The following is a 15,121-nucleotide window of genomic DNA, read 5'->3' on the forward strand; positions in this document are numbered from 1 at the left end:
AATAAATAATTACCGAAGAATAAAAAGAGTAAAAAATAATTGTAAATTCTAAGAGTTGAAATAGTAAAAAAAATGAAGAAGAAAAAGTTAGATATATATCAATTAAATAATATTATAAATAAAAAATTATTTATTATTTTATAATATCATTTTTAAAAAAATGCATGTATGTATATAATGAATTCTTTAATTATGTTTGTTAAAAGTTGAGACCAAATTGCAAGTCAGAGTACAGTACAGTATATCACAAAATACGTAATGAATACTAAACCATATAAGTTAAGATTTTTTTTCTTCTTTGTCCTTTCTAAAGTATACCTTTTTTTTTTCTACATGATTTATGGCTACCTATTTTCTTTCATAAACCGTGGTGAGCAGCCACGGTTTATGTTCAAAATTTTCCAGCTGAAATCCGTCCAAGGTTCCCACGGTTTATGAACATATTGAAATAGTGGTTAGTTCCCACGGTTTACATAGTAAACAAAACAAGACACTCACGTAAAGAGTTTCTAAATGTTGCAATCAGGTAAAGGATTCTCTTATTTTATTTATTTAAGTACATTGCCATGTTAAAATGATATTGAAGTAAGAACGATAAGAAGGAATGAATTATCCAACCCAATAAAAAATTTTATAAAAAGAAATGAGTACCTGAAAAAATCTAAGAACAACGCAAATTAGGAAAATTAAGAAGCGGTAACAATGGAATAATAAAAAAATATCTATGAACAAAAAAACATAAAAAAAGTCCGTCTCCCTCTTCTAAATTTTGTGTTTATCATTGTCTTTCGTAAAAGAGTGGACACAAAATCATACAAAACTGTCTCAAAAACAATATATTCAGTGTTCATATCTTTATTGTCAAACACTTCTTAAAAATATATTGTCCATATCTCTAGTCCTGTCTCCAAAAATAAACGCTAATTGAAGTGATTGCTAACAAATGTAACTGAATTAATTCCAAAAACATGAACCGATGTGATAACTAACTTTGACTAGTGCCTAAGTTAACCTGCTCAAACTATTTTGATCGGAGGTTTATGGTAAACAATTCCATTTACAATCTATCGTCTAAATCCAACTCTTTTTTTTCCTTCTTTTGCTCAATTATCCTTCCCTCACCATCTTCTATTCTTTTTTTTTTTTGACAGACACTTTGCTTATTCCTAATCGACTTTATTTATTCTTCTCTTTTCAGTTTTCACTTTTCACCACCATCACTCCTGCTTTTCCACCTCCACTTTTTTTCTTCTTTTTTTTTTAAAGCATTGGGGTTGTTTGATAGCAAAATTTGGTCATGGAATTTGGATATACTCAGATTTGGCCGTTCTTATAACGCGTCCAAATTGTGCTATCCGTCTTATTTGTTTTTTGTTGTATTTTTCATCCAAACAAATGAGCATTACAAAAACGAATATTACATGATACATATGTAACAGATAATACAAGATAATCTATACCAAAAAAAAAAAGATAATACAAGATAATTAAAAAATCTTTCATAATATCGTAAAATTGAAGGAAACTCTTTTGTCATTGTATATTTTTTTCTTTCCCTCTTATTGTACTTTCTGATAATGGAGAGCTTTTGACATATTCCATTATTAGCTTATGTTTTTTATTTTTTATTTTTCAGGAAAATTATAGTTTATGATAGACGACTTGAGCCATTATATTTGCCACCCAATTTTTTGTGGTAGCTCTTTTCTAGCTCATGCTTGAATTAATCTTAGATATAACTTTTCAGTCAATTGTGAATTTAGACCGAATTTAGTTTTAAGAATAGGACAAGATAAAATATTAAAAATAATATACAAAAAATAAAAATATAAAAATTAGTATTTTTTTATTTTATTTAATAATAAATTATAAAAGTTTAATTTATTATACTTTTATTGAAAAAATTTGAAAAAAATATAATTATGAAAATTAATAAGAATAATAAAAGAAAAAATTAAAAATAAATTATGCGTCTTGTTAGTGTCATTCGTCAAAATGGATATAAAATACTCTAATTGAGTGTCTTTAGACATAATATTTCTGTCTATATCTCATCTGCTAAACATAATTTTAAATTATTGATAATCCTTTTTCTTTTTATCGATAAACAGAATTTTATTAATTAGAAATTAAAGGTTCCACCTTGTATACACATGAATATAGCCTTAAACATGTAGAGATCTCTGATAGTCATTGAAAAAAATATCTAAGAATATATATGGGCTCATTTCAAATGGTGGCTCACAATAAATTGGAGGGAAAGAGGGATCACCTGTATTTTGGTCCATATAGCCATTATTACTGAATTCCCCACATGATCCTTATTAGTGTATTTTATTAACTTACAAAATTAGTTATTATATATTTGCATATATTATTTTATATATTTTTAATAAAATAATAAATATTAAAATAATTAAATATATCATTAAAAATAATTAAATTTGTCATAACATAATAAATATTTTTTTATAACAATACAATCAATTTTTTGCATAAACACTACTAAATATATGTTTCTATAATATAATTGATTTTATATTCATATAATCTATAGTTAATTTTATTATATCTTTTAATTTTGACGTGGTTGGTACATACTCAAATACCTTTTTTTATACAGACATATTTAAATACTTAATTTATAATGAAAAAGTCTAAGACGGACATTTTTATTAAAATCTGACAAATATTTAATCATTAAAAGAAAAATGAATAATTTCACGTCATAGATATAATTTCACACCATCAAAAATATTTATGATGACTAATTAATGACTATAAATAATAAAATCTGCTGTACCTAACACCCTCGTAATATCTATCTATAAATTCGATTCACAATTTACAGACACGTTAACATTTTTATAAGCAGATTATCAATACCTAAATAATGATAACGTAACGCCAATTCTTGTGGTCTATATCTATTGTAATAACCATTCATTGATGCAGCTTGTGCAGAATCAGGTTAATAATAATAATGTCATGATTCCTTTGCTTTATGTCAAATTTTTTTTAAAAAAAACAATAATAAAAATTAAAATTTTAAATTTTTTATCATAAAAATTTTAATACTATATTATGATATTATTTTTTTAAAATTTTAAAATAATAAAAAAAAGCTGAAAAAGGACACAAATTGTTATATCTCTACTACTACTACTACTACTAATAATAATAATAATAATAATAATAATAATAATAATAATAATAATAATAATAATAATAATAATAATAATAATAATAATAATAATAATAAATGCCCTGTTTAGGGCCTATAGAAGTAGTAAAGGGATATTTCATGAACAAGTGGGTACTCTTCCAATCTTTGTGGTTCTTCTCTCACTAATAACTTTTCATAGCTATATCCATTACCTTTATTTCAATGTGTATGTGTATATATATAGATCCATAGTTAGCCTTATAGTGTTACACAGAACCGTACAATAGCCTTCAATTCCTACACATAACATCCTCGGCTCCCTAATGCCACAGCGACAAGAAACTTTGATGGAACCAACAATGAACAATGGCAATGGCCATGGACATGGCTGTGCTATTGTGAATGGAAGAAGCAGAACCAATAATTGTACTAGTGATGAAGTAATTGAGTGGTTTGAACAAGTGTCACAGAAGGGTGGTTCTGTTCAGAAAGAGATACTATCCCAGATTCTGAAACAGAACCATGGTGCTGAGTATGTGAAGAAATGGTCGGGGTATCACAACATCCAAGAAATGGATTCATCTGCATTGGAATCACTTTTCACTTCTGTGGTTCCAATTTCTTCTCATGCAGATTTTGAGCCTTTTATCCAAAGGATTGCAGATGGGGACACTAATCCTTTACTCACCCAACAACCTATTACCACTCTTTCCCTAAGGTAATAATAATTTTTAATTACTTTCTTAATTAATCTCTTTCCGTTTATTTTGGTTTCACAGGAATATTCCACAATATTTAATAGAGGCCATAAATTTTATTTCCACCTTAGGTTAGTTCTTGTATTTAATGACAACTACCACAACTTAATTTAAAAAGTCCATGTTAAAAGTACTAATTAATTAATCTTAGCAGTCTTGTCATGCATGATGATTATTATGTATATTTTGACGATGGCCTACTTTTTCTTCTTCTTTTGTTTTTCTTTTTAATTTGGTCAAATATTTATTTAATTTTTCTTTTCTCTTGTGATATAATTAATATACGGAAGAATCTCCTGCACTTCTGGATTTTCTTCAATAATAATAATAATAATAATAATAATAATAATAATAATAAGTATTATTATTTAATTTTGCAGTTCTGGTACTACAGAGGGAAGGCAGAAGTTCGTACCTTTTACCCGCCATAGTGCACAAACTACCCTTCAAATTTTTACCTTAGCAGCAGCATACAGATCAAGGTATGCCTCTAAATGTTCCCTGTGTTCCTATTCCCATTTCATGCATTGAATAACCTATAGCAAGCATTTAAAGTGTGGTTCTATGTGTTTCAGTGATTTAATTATTGATCTCAATCATAAAATAAAATATATAGAATTAAAATACTAAAACACTTAAAACTATAGTATACCTGAAACGTATTTTTATGGATACTAGTATGGCTGGAAGTGAGCTCAAGCCCGACTCACGAAAATTGAACTTGACTCGACTCATTAACAATCGAGCCTATTTTTTAAGTTCAAATTCGGCTTAACGAAAGCTCACGAGTTGGCTCGAACTCACGAGTTAGCTCAAATAATAGAAACATAATCTATAATTGTATCTTAATAAATTATAACTTATATATTTTAAAAAATATTTAAAAAGATCAATTTTATATATTCTCTATCTTTCAATAAATTATAAATTTTTTATTTATATCCTACATCAAAATTATATATATTACTATTTCATATGTATATATATAATATTAAAATATATATATATATATATAATTGAACCAACTCACGAGCTAATGAGTTGAGCTTATCCAAGCTCAATATCGACGATAAGCTCAGCTCGACTCATTTATTTTATAAGTTCAATTCTAAGCTCAAACTTGGCTTACCAACTCACGAGTTCAGTTTATCGAGCTATTAACGAGTCGAGCTCGAATTGGCTCATAAGCTGGCTTGACTCACTTTTAGCCCTAGGTAATAGTATATTTATTGATCACACTTTTATTTATTAAATATATATAAAAATAATAGCAACAAATTAAAATTAGTTAAAATGATAAATATTTTAGAATTTAATTAAGAGGTCTTGTGTTTAAATATTTGAAATAGCAAAAAGAAATATTTTTGTTAAATTATATATGTAATAAAAAATATTTTAGCAAAAAAAGTTGTGTACTAATCTTTTTATATTTCTGTTATATACAGTATAGATTTCAAATTTTTTGTACGTCCCATGTCAATATTGATATTATGATTGTATTTGTATATCTTTTGTTTACCTCTAAGAATTTGTTTTAGTGAATTATATATAATTTTTTATGATAGAAATAGTGTTTAGTATTTAAGATAGATTTCCTTGGATCTATTTTTTTAAATATATTTTTCATTTGATAAAATTTTAGGTTATTGTATTTATTTCTCTATTTTCTTGTATTCATCATCTAATATGTTCATCCAAATCGCAATATAAAATAACACTTATAAAGCTATATCAATATTATATTAAAATGTTTAGATAGTAAAAATAGCACACAGACTAGAGATTAAAAAATTATTATTTTCACTATTGAAAAAAATAAATGTATAAAAAAATTGTATTCTGATATAAGTATCATAGTTTATACCTAATTCAAAACATACTTTAATATTTTATATTTTTATCTTGAGATATATGATAATCTCACTCCTATCCTTATTTATGTTACTTCTCACATAATTTTTTTTTTATATTGTATTATATATAAATTTGCAGAAAAAATAAACGACATTATCAAAATAGAACTGATATTATCATTTGCCCTGTGTCTTCTCTCAATGATTAAAGGCAATGTTAAATTAAAAAGCAAATCTATTTTAGCATAGACACCTAGCTTCTTTCCATCCAATATATATCATTGTTTTCACGGTGTAATGTGTAATATTAACAGGGTTTATCCCATAAGAGAAGGAGGAAAGATTCTTGAATTCATATACAGCAGCAACACGTTCAAAACAAAAGGAGGCCTAACGGTAGGAACAGCCACAACACACTACTATGCAAGTGAAGAGTTCAAGATCAAACAAGAACAAACAAAATCTTTCACTTGTAGCCCGGCCGAAGTCATTTCCGGCGGGGACTACAAGCAATCGACATACTGCCACCTCCTCCTCGGCCTCTTCTTCTCCGACCAAGTCGAATTTATAACCTCTGCTTTTGTCTACAGCATAATCCAAGCATTTCGCAGCTTCCAGGAGCTTTGGTGTGAGATATGCAACGATGTTAGATCCGGCTCGCTTAGCTCGCGAATTAAGTTGCCAAAGATGAGAAAGGCAGTTTTGGAAATCATTAGTCCAAACCCAATTTTGGCATCAAAATTGGAAAATATTTGCAAGGAGCTAGAATTGGTGGATTGGTTTGGTTTGATTCCAAAGCTTTGGCCAAATGCTAAGTATGTTTATTCAATAATGACAGGGTCTATGCTACCTTATGTGACAAAGCTTAGGCATTATGCAAATGGATTACCTTTGGTTAGTGTCTATATTTAATGCACAAATAAATACTTTAGAAAAAATCTTTAAATATTTCAAAAATACTACTCTTTCAGCCTTTTTAGCCGTTAATTTTAATTAATATATATTTTATAATTAAGATGAACAATTAAAATTATTCGTGAAATACTACTTTGTTGTTTTATTTACATGTCGTACCATATTTGATACTAATAATTTGTATTAATTATAGGTTAGTGCTGATTATGGGTCAACTGAGAGTTGGATTGGGGTTAATGTGGATCCAAGTTTGCCACCAGAGAAAGTAACATTCACCGTTGTTCCTACTTTCTCTTACTTTGAGTTCATTCCACTTTATAGACATAATAAGCAAGAAGATTACAGATCAATTATTGCTGATGATTTTATTGAAGACAAGCCAATTCCACTTTCTCAGGTTAAAGCAGGACAAGAGTATGAAATTGTCCTTACAACTTTCACCGGTAACACATCCTTCTTTCCCTTCTATCATTCTTAGCTATATCCATAGTACGTCTCTAATACATTTTTATAAACGAACACAATTAAATACAAATTATGTTTAGATATATTAATTTATAAATAAATGTTATATAAAAATGTCATTCTAAAAGAAAGTATATATAGAGTATGTTTAGTTTAGTGTTTAGAACATAAAACTCAAATTTAGTTCTTTTGAAAGTTTTTTTTGTTTAGCTATTTTTTCTCCTTCAAAACTTAAACGTGATTTTGTAGTCTAATCCACATTCAAGCGAAACTAAAATTTTGGTTTTTGTATTCACTTTTTTTTATTTGACCATTAATTAAAAAATTTTATATTTTATTTACCATATTTTTCATTATTCATATGATGAATTTTGTTAACAAAAAAAAATATTTTCTATCTACTAATCATGTCTTTTATTGTTCATATAATAAATTTATTTTTTATCTACATAACTCTTTTTTTATAACAACGAGAATATTTCCTTAAAGAATTGTTGTTTTGTCTAAATACAATGACCTTTTAATATATTAATTCTTTTCAAAATAATTTTTGTTTTAAAATAAATAGAGCGTAGTATATCTTTCTTAGACTATCTAATTTCAAACTTTTTTTTGGTAATATTATATTCAGATGGATGTCATCCCCCAAAATAACCTATCATATGTATTGTACCGAACTGTGAGGGCGTCATAACTAATTTTTAAATTTGTTAAAATAACAAAACGGCGATGCTGTTTTCTATTTTAATAATTTTATAAAAATATAGAAACAAAACGGCAGTGCCGTTTAGTACTTTAATAATTATTAAAATTCAAAAAAAATATTTTTTAATAAAAATATCAATGACTTTTTTTTAATTAATTAAAAAAAATTTAGACAAAATGTGTCTTTTGAAAAGTAAAAAGACTTTTCATAGCAAAATAAAACTCACTTGAAGTCAAATAACCTAGTGTAACACATTGACCAATATTAAAAAAAAGAATTAGCCCCTAATTTCATCAAGTTTCGGTTGATTGTTTATTATTTAAAGAATAAATGAATATATTTAATATCTGTCTAACTAATTGATCGGCATACTAACTAAAATTACTCTAGGTAATAGCGTTACTCCTATTTTTTATAATATCACTTTATATATACATAATTTTTTATATTATATATTTACATAAATTTATAAAAAGAAAATGACATCAAAATAGAAGTATCAATATCAATTTTCTTTAATATAATACAAAACAATAAAGGTTATTGAACAAATAGTAAGACTCAAAAGTTAATGAGCAACCCACTTTATTTCGAAAAAAAAAAAGAGACTTTTGTTAGGCAACAATACAATGTTGCACTATGCAAAGTGTCTTTTAACTTTCAATATTATTATTAATAGCATCGAAAAATAAATAAATATTATTAATGGATATGTGAACTCAAGTTAATACTCTTTTAAAAAGTATTGATTTAGATAAAATATTATATTAAACTTTTAATATATTTACATAATAAATTATTTAAATATATTAAATGCCTAATATGTCACTTTATCTATCATATAACTAAATAAGTTAAATTTTAATATGTCAAACTTTATCCTTAACAAACTAGACCTATAATAAAATTTATTGGCCTGAGTTTGGTCTATAATTTACTATATATAGACTATTTACTAAATATTAAGTATGGTCTGTTCAAAAACTTAACTTGATTTAAAACTTGTTAAAAAATTGATAATTTAAATAAATAATAAAATAATAAATAAATAATCAAGTAAAATGAAAGATATTAAATATATTTTAAAAATTATATATGTAATTAAAGATATAAATAGTCTAATGAATAAAAATCTTTAAATAAAATAAATGATATAAATTTAATCTCTTAGTATTATATTTTTAATATAATAAATTATAATAAAATTATGTATTTATATATTTTACCATATTTAGACCAGTCTAACAGACTTAACATATTATTTTATAAAAATTTAAATTTTTAAAATAATTTAAATTTAAAGTTTTTTTTATTTAACCAAATCAAATATAGGCTAATCCACAAATTCCTAAAAGTCGCCTGGCCCTTTTTTTCACCAGTAACCACTATGAGTAATAGTTGATGAAATATGAGTACAACACAATTTCTTATATATATATATATATATATATATATATATATATTGTACTTTTTGAGTTTTGACTTTTATCTGTTTTGGCCAATAAATACCAAGTGAATGCTTTTTAGCTACCCAATCTGTAAACTATTCATAATTATTAGGTAAGCCCCCTTTGAGCCCACTGTCCTCAACAAAATAACGCCTAGTGTATGTTAGAAACGTTATCTCCTAACAATAATGTTTCAATAATTTTGCAACATTGATGGGTCAGTTCTAATCTAAGCTAATATAACCGTCAGTTTTTTCTTGAATGGGGAGACCCCAGTCGACAATGCAATCTAGCTGCATATTTTGCCAAAAATCTTTAGCAAAGTTGGTCCCAATATATCGCAATTCGTGGAAACATTAATTATTGAAATGCACACAAAAAATAGCTAGTGGGCATCACACCAATAATAATAAGTGGTCATAATTTTGCTACGTACCTGGCCGATGTGTGTTATGTTTCTACCACTATTATATATTATTGTAGTTTACTTATTTAACAAATAACAAATTTCCATTAGTTATTTAATTTCTATTTCTATCTTATTTGTTGTGTGTAGAGTGTAGACTAGCTATAGTAGACAACCCACGTTTCACCTGTACTACTGTAGTGACCATTGAGTCTTGTGCTTGGTTTCTGTTCGTTACTTTGATTATTAATGACTTTGATGTAATGTAGCTATCATTTCATCTGTCCTTTCTGACAAGGATATACATGGCAAGCTCCATAATTGCCCTTCAAAATTTGTTAACTGTAGTATGACTCAGAATAATAATAACCCCACACTGTCATGATGTTTTCATCTGTAGACTCTACTAGTTTCTAGGGTTGACCACTCTAGTTTCTTATTTATTTTGCCGCCCTCTCATTCCTTAGAGGTAGTATCGTATTTCTTCTTAAAAATTTAAGACATGAGAAATTTTAAATAGAAAAAAAATATTACAATTATATGGATCGGATATTGTAGAAACTAAATATGTTTTTCAATAATAATAATAATAATAATAATAATAATAATAATAATAATAATAATAATAATAATAATAATAATAATAATAATAATAATAATAATAATAATAACAACCATCATAGAATGTTACATGTAGGACTGAAACTAGTAGCCTACTAACTTTTGATATTTGAATAGAACATTTATTATATGAGTGGATTTTAGAGAATTAACTTTTTCTTAAATTACATTAATTAATATTTTTAAGTTTTATTCAATTTTAAATTTTAATCCTAAACTTTAAATTTTTTAGAATGTTAATTAATGTTGACTACTAGTCACAAAAAAATTAATGTTGACTAGTTAAGATTTATTTTTTATAATTAATTATTATATTTTAAACACATGTATAAGGAGACATATCCACGAAATACATATATAAAGATATTTTTATTAGACACCGTTATAAAAAAAACATTTTTATTAAACACATTCATAAAGACACTTCCATTAAACACAATCATAAACAAGAATTAGTAAAAATTAGTAGAAATGTTATTGATAACGTAGCGAAATTGTTATCGTAAAAACACACAAAATTTTATATAGATATAAATTTTAGGAAAATACTATGGGATAATATCTTTAGTGTAAAAGAAAAGAGAATTAACTAATATTAATTTAAATATATGAAAAAAAGTATTAGCCATAAAAATATTTTATTTGTGAATAATAACTTTTTCTCCCTCTTTTAGGACTATACAGGTGCAGATTAGGAGATGTGGTAGAGGTGGCAGGATTCCACAACGGGACCCCAAAACTGAACTTCGTATGTAGAAGGAAATTAATTCTAACTGTAAACATAGACAAGAACACAGAGAAGTGTTAGGATTTGGTTGAATTAGTCCTACATTGCTTAGGATAGCAAATGGAGTGGGTGGCCTAGGCTATAAATATGAGGCTAAGTTCTTCATTTGTTTTTGCACCAGTCAGAAACACTTTAAGCTTGTATCTGATTTTTCTTTTCCTCTGTACTCTTTGATTAGAGAGTGTTGTGAGGTGTAGTTAGATATTTGCTTTGAAAGAGTGTGGGTGTACTGGGGTGCCGGTGAGAGAAAGAAGTCTATGTGTTGTAACAATTTTCACATAGTGATATTCTCTGGTTGTCATTTGACAACGGCCGTGGTTTTTTCTCCGGTAATTGGAGTTTCCACGTTAAATTCTGTTGTTGTGATTGTGTCTATTTTATTTCTCTGTCAAAGGTGTTTTCTCAAGGGGGAATTGTGTCTTATTCCCAACAAGTGGTATCAGAGCTTCGGTTCGGTGGGATTTATTCTTAGTATGCTCTGTGGTTGCAGCCTAGTCTAATCTCTTTGGTTGCTGTTGTTGTTGCTGGAAGGCAGTGTGACTCTGTGAGAGTGCAGTTTGGAAAAGGTTCTGGCTAAGGAAAGACTTGGTATTTAAGTGTGTCCATTGTGACCCACCTCTCTTTCCTGGGGACCCTTCCTAGTGCACGGTCTACAGTTGAGTTATAATATTCCAGTATACGGTTGCAACAATGTCAGGATATTCAAGTGCTGTGAAGCTTGAAATAGAGAAATTTGATGGAAGAATCAATTTTGGCTTGTGGCAAGTACAAGTCAAGGATGTGTTGATACAATCAGGTTTGCACAAGGCGTTGAAGGAGAAGATCTCTGGTTGCTCTCTCTATGAGAGAAGATGATGTTCTCTAGAAGACAAGAAGTATCCTCATGGTATTACCGCACTGCCATGGATAAGGATAAGTTGTGGCAATCGGGTCCACAATTGCACACGGGCATTGGTTGGCGTTGAGATGCAAGGTGTGTGGCGGAGTTAGGTCGATGGCTGAAGAACTTCCAGGAAAAGCCAATTTGGAAGTTGCACCATGAATTTTCAGCAAGGTTTCGATCTGTACCAAGGCGAAATTCTTGGAGTGGTCTAATTCCAAGTGAGTATACTTTCATGGTGGAGTATGATAGTTCTCTGAACTATGATTGTCGGTATAGACAATGGCAGCAAAGAATTGTCGGTGTTGACAATGGAAGCTGAAGATGTGTGACTATTTCAATCAAGGTGGAGATTGTTAGGATTTGGTTGAATTAGTCCTACATTGCTTAGGATAGCAAATGGAGTGGGTGGCCTAGGCTATAAATATGAGGCTAAGTTCTTCATTTGTTTTTGCACCAGTCAGAAACACTTTAAGCTTGTATCTGATTTTTCTTTTCCTCTGTACTCTTTGATTAGAGAGTGTTGTGAGGTGTAGTTAGATATTTGCTTTGAAAGAGTGTGGGTGTACTGGGGTGCCGGTGAGAGAAAGAAGTCTATGTGTTGTAACAATTTTCACATAGTGATATTCTCTGGTTGTCATTTGACAACGGCCGTGGTTTTTTCTCCGGTAATTGGAGTTTCCACGTTAAATTCTTGTGTTGTGATTGTGTCTATTTTATTTCTCTGTCAAAGGTGTTTTCTCAAGGGGGAATTGTGTCTTATTCCCAACAAGAAGGACCTCCAATTAGTAGTAGAGAAAGGGTCACAACTTCTGAAGAGAGCAAAGAAAGCTGAGCTTGTTGACTTCACCAGCTACGCTCATGTCTCCAACGAACCCGGCCACTACGTCATCTTCTGGGAGATCGACGGTTACGCCGAGGACAATTTGTTAGAGGCGTGTTGCACCGAGATGGACGCGTCGTTTGCCGATCACGGTTACGTGGTTTCTAGAAAGACCAAGTCAATAGGGCCCCTTGAGCTTTGCATTGTGGAGAGGGGAACATTCAAGAAGATTCTGGACAACTTCATTGCTAATGGTGCTGCTTTGAGCCAGTTCAAGACTCCTAGGTGCACTAGTAACCATGGCATGCTTAATATCCTTAGGGCTTGCGCTCTCAAGAAGTTTCGTAGCACTGCTTACAACACTTGAACTCAATAATATCATTTATGAACAATTAATAATATAATTAATTAACGCTTGCGTTGTTTAATTTCATATATAGTATCCAAAAATTTTCACGTATTCCATCCACTTTATTGAAATACTGCTATGTCATGTACAAAATAATAGCTGGTAAAACATTTGTTATGCAGCAGGTAATGTAATACCCACTGTCACGTCTTGGACACAACATTGACCATCAGTTTTGTTATTTTATGTTAAAAGTATTTTAGGATAACCCACTGTCATGATTTTGGACACACTTTAACCTTAATGTGCCAATACTCAATTTACTAAATTTTTTTGCAAGAAATCTAAAAACACAAAAGAAAAAAAGTTTTGATAAAAAGAATATTTTATTACTTAAGTATTTGTTACAAATGATTTATATGCTCAAATTCCAACTCACACTTCTTATTTATAGTCATTTACCTCCTCAATACATTGTTAGGATTAAATCTAATCAACAGTCCAGATTAATCATCTAAAATCTTCATTACAAATATCTATTCTACCATAACTTTTTAAATACTTCTAAATTATTTCATACTATTCTTCATATTTCTATATACATCCAGCCTCTTCTAAATTACTCTATGACCTTCTAAAATTTTCTAGAACTTTTTAGGATTTTCAAAACCTTCTAAAACATTTTAAAACATTTCAAAATCATCTAAAACATTCTCAAACATTTCAAAAAACTATAAAAACACTATTAAATATAATCTTATAAAATTTACTATAACACCACGCTATATATAGCTATGGCTTGCGGTGAATGGGCTAATTTTGTCTAATACTACACAAACTTATTTACTAATTAACAAATGGATATGGATCTATTAAAATGTCATGTTTTTCTTATATCAATCATGTATATATTTAACCATTTTATTTATTCTCTTTACTTATAAAAAAATTTAACATGATTTGTAATTTATTAAATTTTTATATTTCTTATTTTAAATAAAAATTTTCATTAATTTAGTCAACTTCTTTTTTTAACAAATTTTTTTTTCATATCTAAAATTTTTTATTTTATCTATATTTACATTTTTTATTTTTTATTTTTATGTCTAAAAATTATTTGATATTTAATATTTTTTTAAAATAAGTATCTATTTTATTTTTTAATTTTATTAAAAAGTTAGTATATTTAAATAAAATAATTATTTGAAATATATTATTTTTTTAAATGAATCTAACAGATTAAAAAATAGTTATTTTGACATATAAGAATGATTGTATAATTTTTCAAAAATATAATGTCACGAGTCAAGACTTTATATATATATAATTAATGAGATTATCCTAACTTTAAAAATGGTCTAAATTCTTTTTATTAATGCATGCATGATACTAAAACTTTAAATATATTAGATCTATATAAATATCATAACATTATTTTTAGGAGTAATTTTCATTTTAAAAATTTTAATTTCAAATTGCTTACCTGGTGATAATATAATGTATATTTTACAAGGGACAATTATTTATAAAATTAACAAGAGGTTATTACTAGCAATTAAACCCATAACTTTATAGCTATGTGCAACTATTTAATGTTATGTATGTCTGTCTTTTCTTTTATCGTACGAAATACTATTCATTTGTTATGTATATATTTGGAGTTTATTAATATTTAAATATAGTAAGAAAAATCTGAATTTAAATACAAATATAAAACACAATTTTTTAAACTTATATTTTTATCTTTAAAATTAATTTAACCTGTACATAGAGATGGTAATGGGTTCTTTGAGGGCAGGAACATGCCTTCCGTCCTCTGCCTCCAGAAATCCTCTTCCGTCTCCACCCCATTTCCGCCAGATATTAGGATATCCGCAGAATTTGAAGGAATTGAGGAAACAAATAAAAAAATTTTAAAAAGATAAAAATCCAGTAAACAACAAC

General features: G+C 27.7%; 1 pseudogene; it reads left to right on the forward strand.

The window, feature by feature from the left end:
• The first annotated feature begins 3,245 nt into the window (after positions 1-3,245).
• On the forward strand, positions 3,246-13,445 carry LOC112789758 (indole-3-acetic acid-amido synthetase GH3.10-like; annotated as a pseudogene).
• The last annotated feature ends 1,676 nt before the right edge of the window (positions 13,446-15,121 follow it).

Source organism: Arachis hypogaea, chromosome 3, assembly GCF_003086295.3.
Source record: "Arachis hypogaea cultivar Tifrunner chromosome 3, arahy.Tifrunner.gnm2.J5K5, whole genome shotgun sequence".
Taxonomy (NCBI): domain Eukaryota; kingdom Viridiplantae; phylum Streptophyta; class Magnoliopsida; order Fabales; family Fabaceae; genus Arachis; species Arachis hypogaea.